Here is a 15,536-nt window from a genome sequence, read left to right on the forward strand (position 1 = left end):
TTTTCCTTTAATGTGCTGCTTCAATTAGAGAAGGAACACATCAATGTTTGGATTGAGAGGTAAGGTACAGAGAGGGAATTATTTGGCTCATAAGCTATTGAGGGAATATATGAGCTCTTAAATCATCAAAAAGAAATATCCTGGTATTAGTTAAGACACTTTGGGATAAAAGAAGTAGAAATCAATTTAAGCTAGCTGAAGCAAGATGTGGGGGGTTGTCTGAGGATAAGGGGTGTCTCCTGAAGCCCGCGGGTAGAAATGCAGCCCAACCTGAGGAACTAAGGTCTGGGAAGCTTGTCAGCAACCCAGGAGCAGACTCTGCCTCTCATTCCGGCTGCCCCCTGAACATCTGCTTCTCCTTTTCTCTTTCACTGCAGACCAACTTTCTCTGGTTCTTGGGTCACATTGCAAAATGGCTGCCCCAAGTCTCCTGGATCCACGTGTTATCAATCACATAAAAGATAACTAGCTAATAATTAGCCCTAGTTCCCTCCCTGGAAGGAGAACCTCATGGGTCCAACTTGGACCAGACTCTACAGTGGCCTAATGAATTACTCACAAAGGGACAGGGTCATACACTAAGAATGCAGCTGCTGGGACTCACCTGGGACGTCAGGGGTACGTTCTCAGAGCAAGGAGCATTGTATGCATCTGGAATAGTTAGTCCTTGTTCCAGAAGAAAGCTATCCAGAGTTTGCTGTATTTCCTGTTTGTAACCTGAATGTCCCCAGGTCCCATCAGCTATGGGCACAAATGGAGTCCTGGTCACAGCACCAAAATAATATAGGACATCAAACTTGCACAAGTGTCACCAAGGGTTTTCTTGAGTGTTTATCTGAGCTCATAAAAGATCAACTCCAGCTGAGTCCCCCCTCACTCCCCAGGTACGTCCACTCTCCACCAGGCATCATGGTCTCGGTCACTGTTCTGTAGGGCACATGACCACAACACATGAACCAGACTAGATCCTTCATGAGGGTGCCCCTCAATTTTAGTGCATGGCTGTTGTCTTGGTGACATTGTTAATAGCACTCCCTTTTATTTTCAAAAATGTCCTGGTTTGTACAATAAATTTTATGTTCTACCTCTCCCGAATGCACAGGGTTTACAATGGTACAAGGCAAGGAGGCCTTTGTGAATCCTGTTAGAGAAGCTTCCAAGCAGTGCAATTTGTGCCCCCCAGCATTTTATAGAGTGGCAGAGAAACCCCATTTGACCTGAATTAACCAAGGAGGGAGGTGTTTATTGAGTGTCATAACTGAACAAGGGAAAGGGCAGGGGGTAGACTTTGCCTTAGCAGCCATGAGATTCAGGACTCCAAACACCAGAGAACTCATTCCTTTGCTGTCTGCTTTTTGTCTCTGCTTCTTTTAGTGTATTAACTTTATTCCTCAGACTTGTCCCCGTGTGGGGAAAACTTGGACACTGTCATCAGCTCTGGGCTTATGTACTCAAAGCTTCACAACCACAGAACTCAGAGAGCTTTTGTTAGGAATCCTGGGAAAGAGTCTTTTGACTACGGTTGAGTCATATGCCCATCAAAGGACCAATCACCACAGACCAAGGATGAGGCACTGTGATTGACAACCACCACCAGAATCCTACTAAAAGGAGGGGGAGTGCTGTCCCAGGTTAACAAGACAAGCAGTGCCCACCAATAGATCTCTTTCAGTGTTTAATATCACCAGAACTGAGATCCGAATCCAGTGAGGGCAAGCCATGAAATAAATGTAAATAGCCCCAAATCCCTCCCCTCCAACAACGACGATTTTCTGACTGAGGCGAGCTCCTCCCGATCCTTAGTCCTTTCACTCACCCAGGAGGGTCCACAGTCCTTACGCACATGGCTTTGGTTAGGTTGCCCCAGCTGTTCATTAGAACGTGGCAGTGACCATAGCTAAGGCATGACCCTAAGGATATCATTTTATATATTAGCAAAAACAAATGGGATTAGGGAAACATATACATTGCATACCAGCCCAACCCTGGTAAGTTCTTGAAATTAAACCATACAACTTCTAGAACTACAGCTTAGAAGCTAGGGTCCTGAAGGGCAACCCCGTGGGACTCATGGGAAGGAAGTGTCTCTCTGTCTCCCAGTCTCTCTCTCTCTCTTTCCCTCTCTGTGTGTGAATGTCAGATATAACAAGGTGTTTGTAAACCAGGACTTGTATGTCACACTCACTAGCTTCAGTAAATGGGCTTCAAGCCCAAATGTTATTCACAAAGAGAAAAGCAGATTTCTGCTCTGATAAGAACTTGAATGTTATTTTCTCTGTTCATGGGAATTTCCACTTTTTTTTTAGTATTGCTAATTAACCAAGATATTTCCCCCCCTAATTTGCAACAGTACTTTGGATAATCCTCAGCAAAATTGGGTAATTTTAGTCTTGTTCAAGAATGGGTTGCATGCCTACATGGGTTTCCATATCTGCAATGGTTTGCAACCAGGGCTTTGTACTGGCTGACCTTTAGGGTCCTTTCAGCCCTCTGGTGCAAAGATTTGTGAGTACACAGATGAAGCCCATTCAGTCTGCATGTAAGATTCCTTTCATCTCCTCTCAAACACATTTGGGAAAATCGTCACAAGTTAAGAGACCATTGTGAAGCTCAGTGGCATACCTTAAGAGAAAGGAAATTAAGCTCTGGACAGTTCACCATGAGGTGAACTGCTGAGTGCGCATAAGTTTAGAGGGGGCCACGTTGTAGGTATACTATGTGTGGAAAACAGCAGTCAAGACAAGTGTGTGGACAGTTGGGCACCACCTCGATGGGGAGCGGTGAGCTCCCACCAAGACCACTTGCATGCTCAGTACCCTTCTGAACCCTGGTTCGCATCCCAGTGCCAAGTCCAAAATGAGTCAGCGGACTGATTGGATGCACCATATGGGAAATCTCTCTGAAAACCATCCCTCCTAAAGGACACACACCAAGGCATGGCTTGTCTAAGGCTACACAACTTCTGCCAAAAGATGATTTTGCTACAGCTTTTAAACATATGACGCAAGATTTGTGCTGTGAGAAGTCCCCACTTACAATTTAAGTATTTCTGTTCAGAAGGATAAAAGAAAAGAAAACAAACACATGAGCTCTAACACAGGGTCTGTTTATGGCAACGGATCAGCCAGGTCTCCCTTGCTTTACTACATCCCTGACTGCTTGTAACTGGTACATTAGTTTAAAGGGACTCCAGGTCAACTTGATAATGAAAACAGTGTTACCTTCTGTAATTAATTATACAGACTAGTTATCCAGCCTCCATTTTTCTGCAGCACTCATGGTACTGACTTTCCACTTTTTAGCTTTTGTTTTAGAAAACAAATTCTTGTTAAACCTACATCTATTGACTTTGAGGGTGCTTCTAGGAAATCATTAAATATTTTTAAAACCAAAGATCGCTATAGTCTTGCTAATTTCCCAAAGAGGAGTCCAAGTCTGAGAGAGACAGAAACCCAACTCGAATTATATCTGTGGTGCCTGGGAGACATCCCCAGCGTAGATGAGTAAATGCGAAAAGAGCAAACAATCATGAGCAATTAGCTGGGGCTTGGCTAAATGTGATTCCACTGTAAACCCTAAGCTCCTCCCTCTTTATTCTCCCCTCGGCCACATTTCCAGTCAGTAAAGCAAAGAGGGCCTCTGATTCATATTGTTCCTCTGGAATTAGGCTCGGCAGCCTTCTCCAGTGACTTCTGCAAAACCTGTCCCTTCTTCTGGTCATCCTTGTCTTTTCTCTTATTATTTTTAAAACCATTTTACTGGGAAACTGCTTGGCACCAAGCATCTCTTCTTTCAGTTAGGGCAGCTTCAAGTTCCCATTGGCCCACACATAATGCTGCCAGCTACTTGTATGTGAATGAGTGGGAGGGGAAGATATTTCTTTTAAAACGCTCCCCATTTCTATTGCCGGTGGGAACCAGCAGCTCTCTCCACGTCCCTTAGATCTGGTGAAACCCGGTCGAATGGACTGATGGCACTGAAGGTTCTGATGGGCTGTAAACCCTACTAGAAAAGAGACCTGGTTCAGTAGGGGAGCTTGACTGGCCAGTTTTCTGATTACCGGCTTTCCCAAGGGCCAGTGAGGGGTTACAGCCCTGATACTTCCTTCTGAGGTGCTCAGCAAGATGCCACTGCCTGGGAGAGTCTCTCCTTGAGTTCCCATCTTGGCCCCGAAGGAGGCCATTTTGTGTGTTGGGAAGATGACCTCCTCTCCTCTCATCCCCCTTCTGTGATTGGTGAGTTGGGATGGAGAACTGGACATGTGCAATACCAGCCCTTACTGTCTCACTTCCTGAGAAGCCTCTTTTAGACTCAAACTTTCTATATTCTCCAGAAGCTTCCCGGGACTGAACTTTGCTTTGCAGAGGTAAGGCCTGCGGTTCCAGGTGGGCATGTCAGGAAGGGCAATTGGAGAAGTCTTGAGAGCCAACTGGGACCTCCTCCTTGCCATGCTCTCTAGTCTAACTTTATCAGCAATAGAGCAGACATTCTTGTCTCCAGCTCTGGGCCTCCTATGTCTATGTCTCCGTAGCTTTGAGGCTTAGAGTGGAAAAGAAGGGAAGTAATTTGTCGTCACCTGCAAACTCCCACACTGCCGTCAGGAGTGAAGAGGAGAGAAGCCAGGGGACTGCTGGAGAATTCCCTGAGAAGACCATAAGCCCCTACACATGACAAAGTAATGTAGGAAAGGAATTGCTGACCAGCGTGAAGACTGACGAAGAGATGCAGAGGAATACGGGAAAGCTGACTATGCTTTTCTCCTAAGGAATTTCACTCAAAAAATTGAAGCTGTGGGCAGGGGGGTTGAAGAAATTATGCTGAGAAAGAAAAAAAAAAAGAATGAAGATGAGAGTCCTTGTCAAGCAGGATCAGTGGCCCTCTTGGAGTCTTTTAAAGAATGGTACCTTTCAGGAGTAGTTTCATGGCAAAGATTGTGAAGAAGAATCCTCTGTCATTGTTAGAGGGTTCCTTAGAATATCTACCCAGCAGACGCTGGAATTTGATTTCCATGAGTGAAGTGCTCTTGTGATCTTTGGGAGGTACTTGAAGTGGAATTGGGTATTTAACTAAAGTCTTCCCAATGTAAGAGATTAGACCCGCAGGAGTAAGAGAATTTGGCCGAAGAGGGAGGCAGGGAGCACTCTTACTAACAATAGGAGCTCATCGTAGGCCAGTTCTCTATCCATTAGAATCACCAAACCATCCCAATGCTTGAGTCCCTTCCCACACCATTCAAATCATGCACTCTGGGAATAGGCCAGAGTGTCAGTATTGTCAAAAGCTTCCCAGATGATTCTGGTGTGCAGCTGGGATGGAGAAACTGTGTTCTAGGCTAAGGGAACATCAGCCATCTGTGCCCTGCCTGCTTTGATGTTGGGGGGTGGGGGGGATATCATTTTTCCTAATGAACTAAAGCTTTGCTACTCGAAGAGTGGCCCCTGGACCAGCTGCATTAGCATTACCTCGGACCTTGTTCAAAACTGCAAAATTTTGGGCCCCACCCTTGACCTAGACCTATTGAATCTGAACTGTAGTGGGGAAATGTTTCTGAAACTTTAATGTGCATAGGAAACACCTGGAATCTTGTGAAAACACAGATTCTGTTTTAGTCGGTCTGGGGTGCAATCCAAGAGCCTGCCTTTCTAACAAGCTCCCAAGTGATTTCAATGCTGCTAATCCATGGACCACACTTTGAGTAGCAAGGCAGTAGAGGACTTGGAGCAGCAACAAATAGAAGTTGCTCAAAGAACTGTGCTCCAACTTTGGACTGCTCTGTAGGAATGGTGCTGAAAAAAATTGTGTGGAGCATCTTCAGGGACATTAAAGATACTGGAGATTTTATAGGAGCAGCTGTCATTCCCAAGGCAGCCGATTAGTAATTACCACCATCAAGAGATGCCATTGCTGGGAACTTCCAGAAACTGCCACCAAGGAAAACTACAAGAGGAAGAATCAAATTAAACAAGACTGCTTAGCAAGCTGGAACTCTCTTTGCATACCAGCCCAAGTCACACTTGAGAATGAAGAAATTGGCTGTTCCTCTCCCTTGCTATCTAGAGGAGAGAACCAGTCTTTCCATATGCTTCACGCTGAAATTAGAAAATAGTTATTTCCTGTCAGGATCCCTCTTGGGGTTAGGTCTGCCTTTACCCCATGAACGTTTGTTGAGCTCCTACTTTGTACCAGGCAGTGTGCTAAAACTTAGATTTGGAAGGCTAGATACTAAGGGCTGGGGGCAGGGCAGAGTGGGGGGGGGTGCTCCATCCAGCTGTAGGGAACTAGAATTGTAACCCAACCCTCATCACAGAGTACACTGTGGCCTGAGAGAAGAAGGTTATGCTGGGATGGTGCCTATAAACATCTTAGCTGTTATGTAAATCCCAGGCCTAACATCAATTGATGTCAATTTCAGAAATAAGACCATATATGATTCATTTGGAATCAGGCAATGGAAAAGCCAATGCTATTACTGGAAGGAATCTGATGCCGCCGAGCTGCTCTAGGATAAAGGCTAAGTACACGATATTTGGGAATGAAATGGCAGCCATGGAAGATATTGTGTGACTACACTGGGGCCGCAATTCTGGAACCGATTTGTGAGTTTGGTAAAGGTTGGGTTCTAGGCAGGAGATATAAGTAGGAGCTTGAACCTTGGGCTGTAGCCCTCCTCCCCATACAGAAACCCTTGCCTATGTCATCTGGAAGGTCTCTTCCAGGCCCACGCTTTAAACCAGGGTGCTCAGTGGTATCACTGACTTCTGGAGCTCTGAAACACCATGTAAACAATGTTCCTTGTGACTCGTGTCAGACCCAAGGGCTTCCTCTTTATTGACCTGTTGTCAATGTAGGAAGACATCTGAGTCAGTAGGTACTCTGATGGCCGGGAGCAGGGGGCAGGGGATGTGGAACAAAATCACCAAGAGGAGCTCTGACATCTCAGCAGAACAAGGAGCACAATATGAACTCAGTATTGGCAGCAGGAATCAGGAACCCTATGGGGAAGCCATTATAATCCCCCCCTTGCAAAGGCATATTAGAGTCTGCAGCTCACTGATGTGAAATGACTTGTATAAAGTTACAGGGTAATAAATATCAGTGGAGAAGAACAGGTTTTCTGACTTCGAGGACCAAAACTCGATCCAAAGCCTCGTAGAACTGAAGTTAATGGGGAGGGAAATGAGAAGTGATTAAAAAACAGAAAAACTACAGAGGGAAGAGTCTGCTATTAGAGTTGGGTGTGCACGTGCAAAAGGAAACGTGTAACCTTCTTCATTTGAGGGGCCCCCATGTGGGGGGTACACACAACAGACTGTGAGCAACTACCAAGCAATGGAAGACTGGGTCCCTCTGGTCAAAGGCGTGTACAGTATCACTGTGGAAATAGAACAAGTACAGTGCATATACACAGCACAAGGAACACAAGCCCAAAATATCCACCTAAGTGATGACAGCTGTACGAGGAGCCCTGCGGCAGGGAGGAGAGAGGGAGGCTTGGAGGTAATTGGAAAAGCGTGTGGAAAGAAAGGAAATCAGTAGAAAGCCACAGTGTTAGCATCTACCCCAGGAAGGCACTCCTGCAAAGGCAGGTTTAGGTAAGCCCATGGGGCCCAAACAGAGCCCTCCAAAGGACTCTGTGGTCTTAGGACTAGAGAAAGTAGAGAATGAAATTCTCCCAGCCAAGTCTGGTCGGAAAGAGAAGAGGAGGAATAAAGAAAGTTCCACTGTAACAGACAGACAGAAAGGAAAAGAAAGACAGGCAGATCAGAAGCCATGTGCGTATCAGAACACACTTATGAGAACAATTTGGCAAAATGAGTTAAACTGCTTACCTCCAGTTTCTCCCCCTTTCCAAATTATCCTACATTCCATCTCAGATTGTTCATTCGAAGATTTTTCTTAGAACATGCTATCTAACCAGGGGCAACTTCTTCTCTTAGCCTCCACCTTGAAAAAAAATATTTGTGAAGGCTCAAGTAAGGGTGAAAATACACAGATTAAGACTCTTCTTATTCAACCAACAAAGAAAACAAATGCTACTGCTGGAAGCTGAGAGAGATTTCTAATGTGATTGATGGATCCACATTGGGAAGGCAAAATAATCTGGCATATCCATAAGCTAGCTGTACTCCCCCTTATAACATAAGGGGGCTCCACACCAGAGACAGAGGGGGAAGAGCCTATGGACTGTCCTCTTTGTTCAGAGACACAAGGTATGTGCCCCCTGCTAAGAATGGAACCCCTGTTCCTGTAATAGATGTGGACTCTCCTTTCCACCCTGATCTATGCTCATTGATGCAGGGCCTGCTGGGACTGACCATGGAGCATTGCTGATTTAAGTCCCTCCCAAAGAACTGTAGATGGTGAAAAAAGCAGAGAAGAAAAGCCCAGGTAGCATGCTTGCTGAGGACCAGGGATTTTAATATATTTAATTGGTTCAGCACAACAGAGAGCATGGCCTTGGAAGTAGCAGAAAAAAATTACACCTCTTTCGAGGAAAGCCAACATGACACATGCCTGTGAGTGACCAGGAAGTGGGCTGTATGCTGTGCACTTCTGTCTCATTTCTGGTCACAGCCTAAGCTAATAGAACTTGCGCTCCAGTGGATCCACTGGATTCTGGACACCACCTATACCCGGTGGCCTGCTGAATTGCTCAGGATGGAGCCAGAAATCAACCCTACAAGTTCCCCCCAGATAACTCTGATACCTTAAGAACTAATGACTTCAAGGGACTGCATTAGAATAGAAATGACTTAGAAATGGAAAATTAACATCCTCAAAAACACATGACCTTAATGAAATAGGAACAAAAAGTCATGGATGAGCCACCCAGGTGTCCCAAGAGTCTGACTCTTGATCTCAGCTCAGGTCTTGATATTGGGGTTGTGAGTTCAAGCCCCATGTTGGGCTCCATGCTAGGCATGGAGCCTACTTAAAAAAATATTTTTTAAAGGAAAAAGTATTCTAAAACATATTCTAGCAAAACCTGGAATTACAAAGATAAGTGGGTAAATGGGCATGCATCTGACCAGAAATAGTAACCACAAATGAACAAGATTGGACAAGGTCTCAATTTGCCTCTGCAAATGGAAATGCCAGAGAAACAATGGCACTGTATTTACAAGATTTTGAAGTGAAAATTTATAAACCAAGAATACTGTACCCATGTTGTTTTTCATCTGTGAGGCCAAAAGAAATGCATTTCTAGACATAGAGCCCAAATATATACTTACCATGTATTGAATTTTTAGAGAGCTATTTGAAGATGTACTCTGGCCCCTAAACAACAAATCAAAATTAAGATCCCAAGGACAAGGAAGTAAACCATAGTATAAAACACTGGTGAGAAGAATTTAAATGGCAAAGTGTTAAATCTAAATAATTGTTGTAAATGCGTATCTGCATATAAACGTCAACAACAATTCTTAACAACTCTGAAACCCTTAAAATGAAACATAGACATTACAGCAGAGAGGAATGGAAAATGGCAAGGAAGGAACTCAAAGGAAACAAAACCAGGGAGCGAAAGAAAACTAAAAGATAAGTTTTTTAGTTCTGTGATTCATATTCACAGAGAATAAAGAAAATATTGTGTGTGTAACAGGGTGTTATATATTAAAAAAAAAAAATAGAGGCAAAAGCTCCTGGAAATGGAAACAGAAAAAAAGTTGGCTGAAATTTGAAAGGCAGTAGAAGGGTTGGATAAAGTTAGTAAAAGCTCCCACAAAGTAGATTCAAAAGAGGAGAATGGAAAATAGGAGGAAAAAAGAGAGAATAAATTCAGGAAATTTGACATATAATGAATAGGAGTTCCAAATGTAGAGAATGTAGAAAATACGAGAATGAAGTATCCAAAGACATAAAGCAAGAAATGTACCGAGAACTGAAAGACACGAGTCTCCAGGTTAAGGGACCCATACAGTACATGGAAAAGGACCTGCACAATGGCATGATGGTGAAATTTCAGAACAGCAGGGATAAAGATGACATCAAAAATAAGCCACGTGCAATATCGGAACGGTAGTAAGAATAGTATCAGAATGTATCAGAAGTAACGCTGGACACTGAGTAAAAACAAAGCATTCCTTATAATGCAGAGGGGACGCAATTTCACCCTATAATTCCCTGATTGTTTTTTTCCCCTCTGAATTCCCTCTCTCCCTGTTGTACTGTGTTGTGTTTTAAAGGTTTAAGAATTGTTAATAATTTTTGCTGACATTTATATCCACCTATACGTTTATAACAATTATTTATACTTAACTCTTTGCTTCACCGTTTTCAATTCTCCCTGCCAGTCCTTTATATGTTGATTTACCTCTTTGATCTTGGGATGAAGAGAGACTAATGCTATTTTCAAAGATGCCGGGACCCAAAAAATTTACCTCCATGAACCCTTTCTCAGGAAGCTTCTGTGAGGGGATGTACTCCACTAAAATGAAGAAGAAAATCTATATTAAATAGTCCAAAAAACAAAAAAATCTGATTGCCCAAGGACAGGTGACTAGGAATTAGTGAAGCCAGGTTTCGAGCATAGATCTTACAATTCCTAGTTTGATGTTGTTTCAGCCATATTGGGATGCCACAAACTGGTACCACCACCAGCCTCTGTCTCTACCATCTACCCAAACAGCATTACTGTGGACCCAGGAACCCAGAGGTGGTCATGGAATTGTCATCCTTGTATTCTCCCTTGATTGGCACTGACTTGTGAGTTGAAGCCTATTGTCAGCTCCACTCTACACAATTCTGCCTTCAGGTGTAAAGACTCTGAGATACTAAAAAGTACCAGCTGGGAAAGAGCAAGGACCACACAGACTTATTCACCACTATATGGCCAGTGTCCAGTCCTACTTGTAGTGATGCTCAATAAATGCATATTGGACTTTCTGCAAGGTTATGCACTGACATTGTGGTTATCCTTTTGACCATATGTATTTATTTATTCATTCATTTAAACCTTTCTCAATATATAGGCTTATGAATTCGAGCATTCTGGATGGAAGAAGAAAGATTTGGGACCAAAAAATGAGGGAAGAGAAATATCATAAAACTTTTAGTGGATGGGAACAAGTTTCCCAACTGAGCCACAACATCTTGTTTCTTCTTTTCCCCATCCAGGAAAGAAGCAGCAGTTCTAGGCCAGACCCAGAAGGCCACTTTGCTAAAGGCAGTGGGCTAACGAGAGCAGAGGAATGGAGACAGCCAGGACAGGATGGAAAAAGGTTCCGGTTCTCTCACGTAAGTGCAGCTGCTTGCCTACCACACCTGATTTCATGTGGTCAGAACTAGCAGCCTCACAGAAGCAGGGATATGGGTAGAAGGGAATAAACTTGAGATGGACCTCAGGAGGCCTTGGAAACAGGCATGGAGGGAATGCACGAAGCAGTCGGAAGGTGTTCAGTATAGAGCTGAGACACCTGGGCAGGCGAGAGATGTAACCAGATTGATTCAAAGCCGGCACAACAGATAAAGTCACGTAGGGAAGCAACTCCAGAATTTGAGCACTGGCATTTTGAAGGCTATTGGGAGAATGGAAAGTGGAACTCAGGCTGATAAACCAAGGAGCCACCTCCACACACTCCACCCCTCTCAGTGACCACTGCTATCTATCCTTGGAAAGTAACGCAAATCTAATGTCATTATGGCTAAGCTTCAGCCAAGAAATTGAACTTTGATATTGAGGGTTAATGCTACTTAATACTGTAGTTTTCAACCCTGGAGGCATTCTAGAATAATCTGGAACATTAAAAAAACAAAACAAAACACAATTCCTGGGCCCACCCCAGACCAATTAAATCAGGATTTCTGGGTATGCAGACTGGGCATTGGTATGGGGTTAAAACTACCCCCCAGATGATTCTAATCTCCCTCTAACAGGAGGGAATTTGGAGGCAAACAAGGGCCTTACTACAGAAGCTTGGTCTGCAGACCAGCATCTGCACACCAAAAGCCTGGAAATATAGCATGTTAGGCCCCACCCCAGACCTACCAGATCAGAAGCTGCATCTTAATATGATCCTCAGAGCATGTGCAGGTGCTTGAAAGTCTGAGTATCACTGATAGAGGGAACAATCTTGCAAGTTCTCAGCTGTGACTTGTTGAACCAGCCAAAGAATCAGAACTCTAGAAGGGATCTTAACCACTTAACTCAGAGATCCCAGTTTCCCTTCAGGTGCCAGGCAGGAAGGTGGGTGAGGCAGGGAGGCCTGCCCCTCACAACAGACCACATGGGTCTTAAAGATTCTAACCAAGGTAGGAGACAGCAGGGAGTGGTGCGGACTGAGGGGAAGAGCACACAACCCCACTAGGGAGGGAAATGGGACTCCACTCCAGCTACCCTTCCGCCGCGATAGTGATCCGACCCCAGCTGCAGCTGCTCCGTGAAAATGTATGCACCACATTGCTAGAACTTCCAATTTCTCAAGAGAAGGTGGAAATGTAGATTTTAATATTAAATCTCCTGATTTTTAAGTGTTGGCAACTAATGCCTGTTAGAAAAAAAAAAAGGTTTTTTCTATAAGCAAAACACAACACAGTGTAGGGCAGACTGTACCCAGGGAACACCACTAATGAATCAAACCCTTCCACATGGGAGAGAAAGGACTTGGGTCTGGTTTTCTCATTTTCAAGTTCCGGGACACAGTGACTCCAGTTTAAGCATCATCTTCATTTTCCACTTTTGTTTTGTTTGAGGTACTAGGGAGCTGCTGTCTTAGAGAGTTCTAGAGTCGCTGCAGGTGGAGATGGTTCTGAGTGGGGGTGGTAGAGGTTTCTCTGGAAAGGCAATTGAAGAAGCTCAAATTTGATATCCACACGTGTTAAGTGTTTTGTAAGCCCTGTGTAATCTGCTAGAGAGACAGACCAAAACCTTCCGTTGACATTTTCTTCAACACCAGGCTTGTTTTGAGAGTCTGGGCCAGGTGACAATGATGGCACCAAGAGCTTGTTTTCCCAATTGGAGTCAAAACATTTGCTGAAAAACCCCATAAATTGGCTAGACAAAAGTAAATAGGAAGGAGAGCCATGGGAAAGGTGAGGTGACCACACAGCCCTGGGTGAAGGCACTGGGGGAAGGTACGCTGCAAGAGAGGGCAAACAGGATGCAGGGATGGGCAACCCAGTTAGCTTGCACTGTTCATGCTTACCTTCTTCCACAGTTAATTATTTAGCACCTACTATATTCCAGGCACAGCTTTCAATGCTGCAAACACAATAGTGAATCAGGCCAACCGAGTTCCTGCGCTCACCAAGCTGACATCTCTTCTCACATCACTCGTCTTCTATCCCTGTGTCCTAATGTCACTGCTCTCGTCTCTCCATCACCACCAACAGCCTATTCTTAAACCATAGGGGTGTGATATACTCACATCATCCTCACAGTAACCATCCAGGACTTAGGAATCCTGACAGACTTGGCCCTTTGCAGAAGCTCTGGAAATGCAGATGCCCTATGCTATCATCTTTGTTGTCATCAGACCACACATGGGTTGTGAGGAGCCTACCGTACTAAGATTGGCATTTGTTTCAGATTGCATACCCAGGAGAGTTGGAATACATCAAAGAATTTACCATCTTGTCTCTTTTACCGTAAATGGGTTGCCATTAGGTGTTTTATTCCAATTTCTCACCCTCTATGATTTTTAAACTTAACTGTGAAATTTTCTTAGAGTAGAAGTGGTCATCTTTAGTCTTTGAACCTTCTCTTGGTTGGAAGTCTCATTTCATAGAATCCCAGTTAAGACATAGTTATGTGGTAGATAATAAATTGAAGCCAATTTCATAAGCACAGTAGCCCCTTAGAAAGGACAGCAGTTCCCACAAGAACAGGCGTAATTATTGGTTCTTGTGATAGAATCTTTGTTCAGTTCATTTCTTTATCAAGATACAATATGAAGAGAGGGGTGCCTGGCTGGCTCAGTCAGTAGAGCATGTGACTCTTGATCTTGGGGTCGTGAGTTCCCCACGTTGGATATAGAGATTACTTAAAAATAAAAACTTAAAAAAATAAAGAATATGAAGAGAAATGGTGGTTTGTGACCATCTGGAAGCCTCATTAAATTCCAATTGTTTACTTCTATAGAGGTAAATTTCTGTGGACAATGCTATTAATTACCGTTGCATGGACGAGTGTCTGCATCTGTACAGGCACCAGTAAACTACTAAAATAATTCACCCACTAGGCTTTAGTAATAGATATGGTTTTTTCCCAGAAATTTGCTTTATTTCTCCCTTTAGTATATCTGAATTATGCAAATTACTTTTAATCACAGTAATAACAAAACTCTACCCTGTCTGCTGAATCTAATATACCCATAAGTCCTAAAATGTTTATTAAATAGGGGCTCATGGTGTCATCACATTGCTTCTTATAGGATTTGAGGTCTTGGAATCTATTCTTTATGTGTTTCCACTGCCTTACAAGGGAAACTGGAGCAAGTCCTTTCATTGAGTACCCCACTCCTGATCCTGGGCTTTCTCGAATACAACATCTCTCACTCCCTCCTGGAACTCTGCCTATCCCGCTTCAACCTTTCACCACCTCGTTCCTTGCCCTCTTTTAAGGCTTTCCCACATAGAGATTATTCCCAAAGAAATGCTACCAATGCTTCACTGGAGAGTGGAAATGTCGACCCAACTTGTAGTTATAAATAGGGCAGACAGGGGCACCTGGGTGGCTCAGTCGGTTAAGCATTTGCCTGTGGCTCAGGTCATGGTCCTGGGGTCCTGGGATCAAGCCCCACGTTGAGTTCCCTGCTCGACAGGGAGTCTGCTTCTCTCTCTCCCACTCCCTCTGCTTGTGTTCCCTCTTTCTCTCTCACAAATAAATAAAATTTTAAAAACAAAACAAAAAACAGGGCAGGCACTGCTGGTCTTGTCTACTGACAAGAACCAAAGAAGCAGGGACTGAAGCAAGGTACGTGCTTCACCTCCCAGTGGGCTTTGGTCAGTTAAGGGGGACAGATAAGAGACTGCTTTCTGTCTCTATTGCTCCACTGGTGGCAGACTGGTCATGCTCACTGACTGGGCAGCCAGAAGCCCAAGCCCTCTGGACAGATTTGGACTCCCTGAGTGGTTGGGTCTAGCTCTCACAACAGAGTGTCTGCAGGCAAAGCCGTGAGGCTGACTGTGGTTCTCAGGAGCAGACACTGTTTCCTTGCTGTCCTGCTTGGCGCCATGCCTGTCATATCCAGAGCCTTCAATGGCATTTGCCGAACCTTTTACTAAGGTTTTTGGTGCTTTTGCATTTTTTCAGTCCACCCACGTAGCCCTTGGAATTGTCAGGCATCTGTCCTCCATGCTACAGAAGCAGGTCTGATAAGCGCCAACACTTCGAAGTTTAATAGGTCACTTCTTCCTTCTAGGAGCATTTTTGTTTGTTTCTGAAGAGGAATAAAAATTTTAAGTAAGCAAGATTATAACTTTTAAAATAATAAGATCTCTGCCACAGGGACCAGGCGGTTGAGTTCAGAGCACTGTATAAGTGCATCTTTCCTCGCAGGAAACACTCACGCCCTGGCAGAGACTTCTGATTGCAT

The 15,536-nt window shown here is 44.1% G+C and overlaps 1 long non-coding RNA gene across 2 annotated transcripts in view; it reads right to left on the reverse strand.

Moving 5' to 3' along the window:
• Nucleotides 1-15,536, reverse strand: part of LOC109490889 — a 53,445-nt gene that overhangs the window by 6,366 nt on the left and 31,543 nt on the right. The window lies entirely within an intron of this gene.

This window comes from Ailuropoda melanoleuca, chromosome 3 (assembly GCF_002007445.2).
Source record: "Ailuropoda melanoleuca isolate Jingjing chromosome 3, ASM200744v2, whole genome shotgun sequence".
Lineage (NCBI taxonomy): Eukaryota > Metazoa > Chordata > Mammalia > Carnivora > Ursidae > Ailuropoda > Ailuropoda melanoleuca.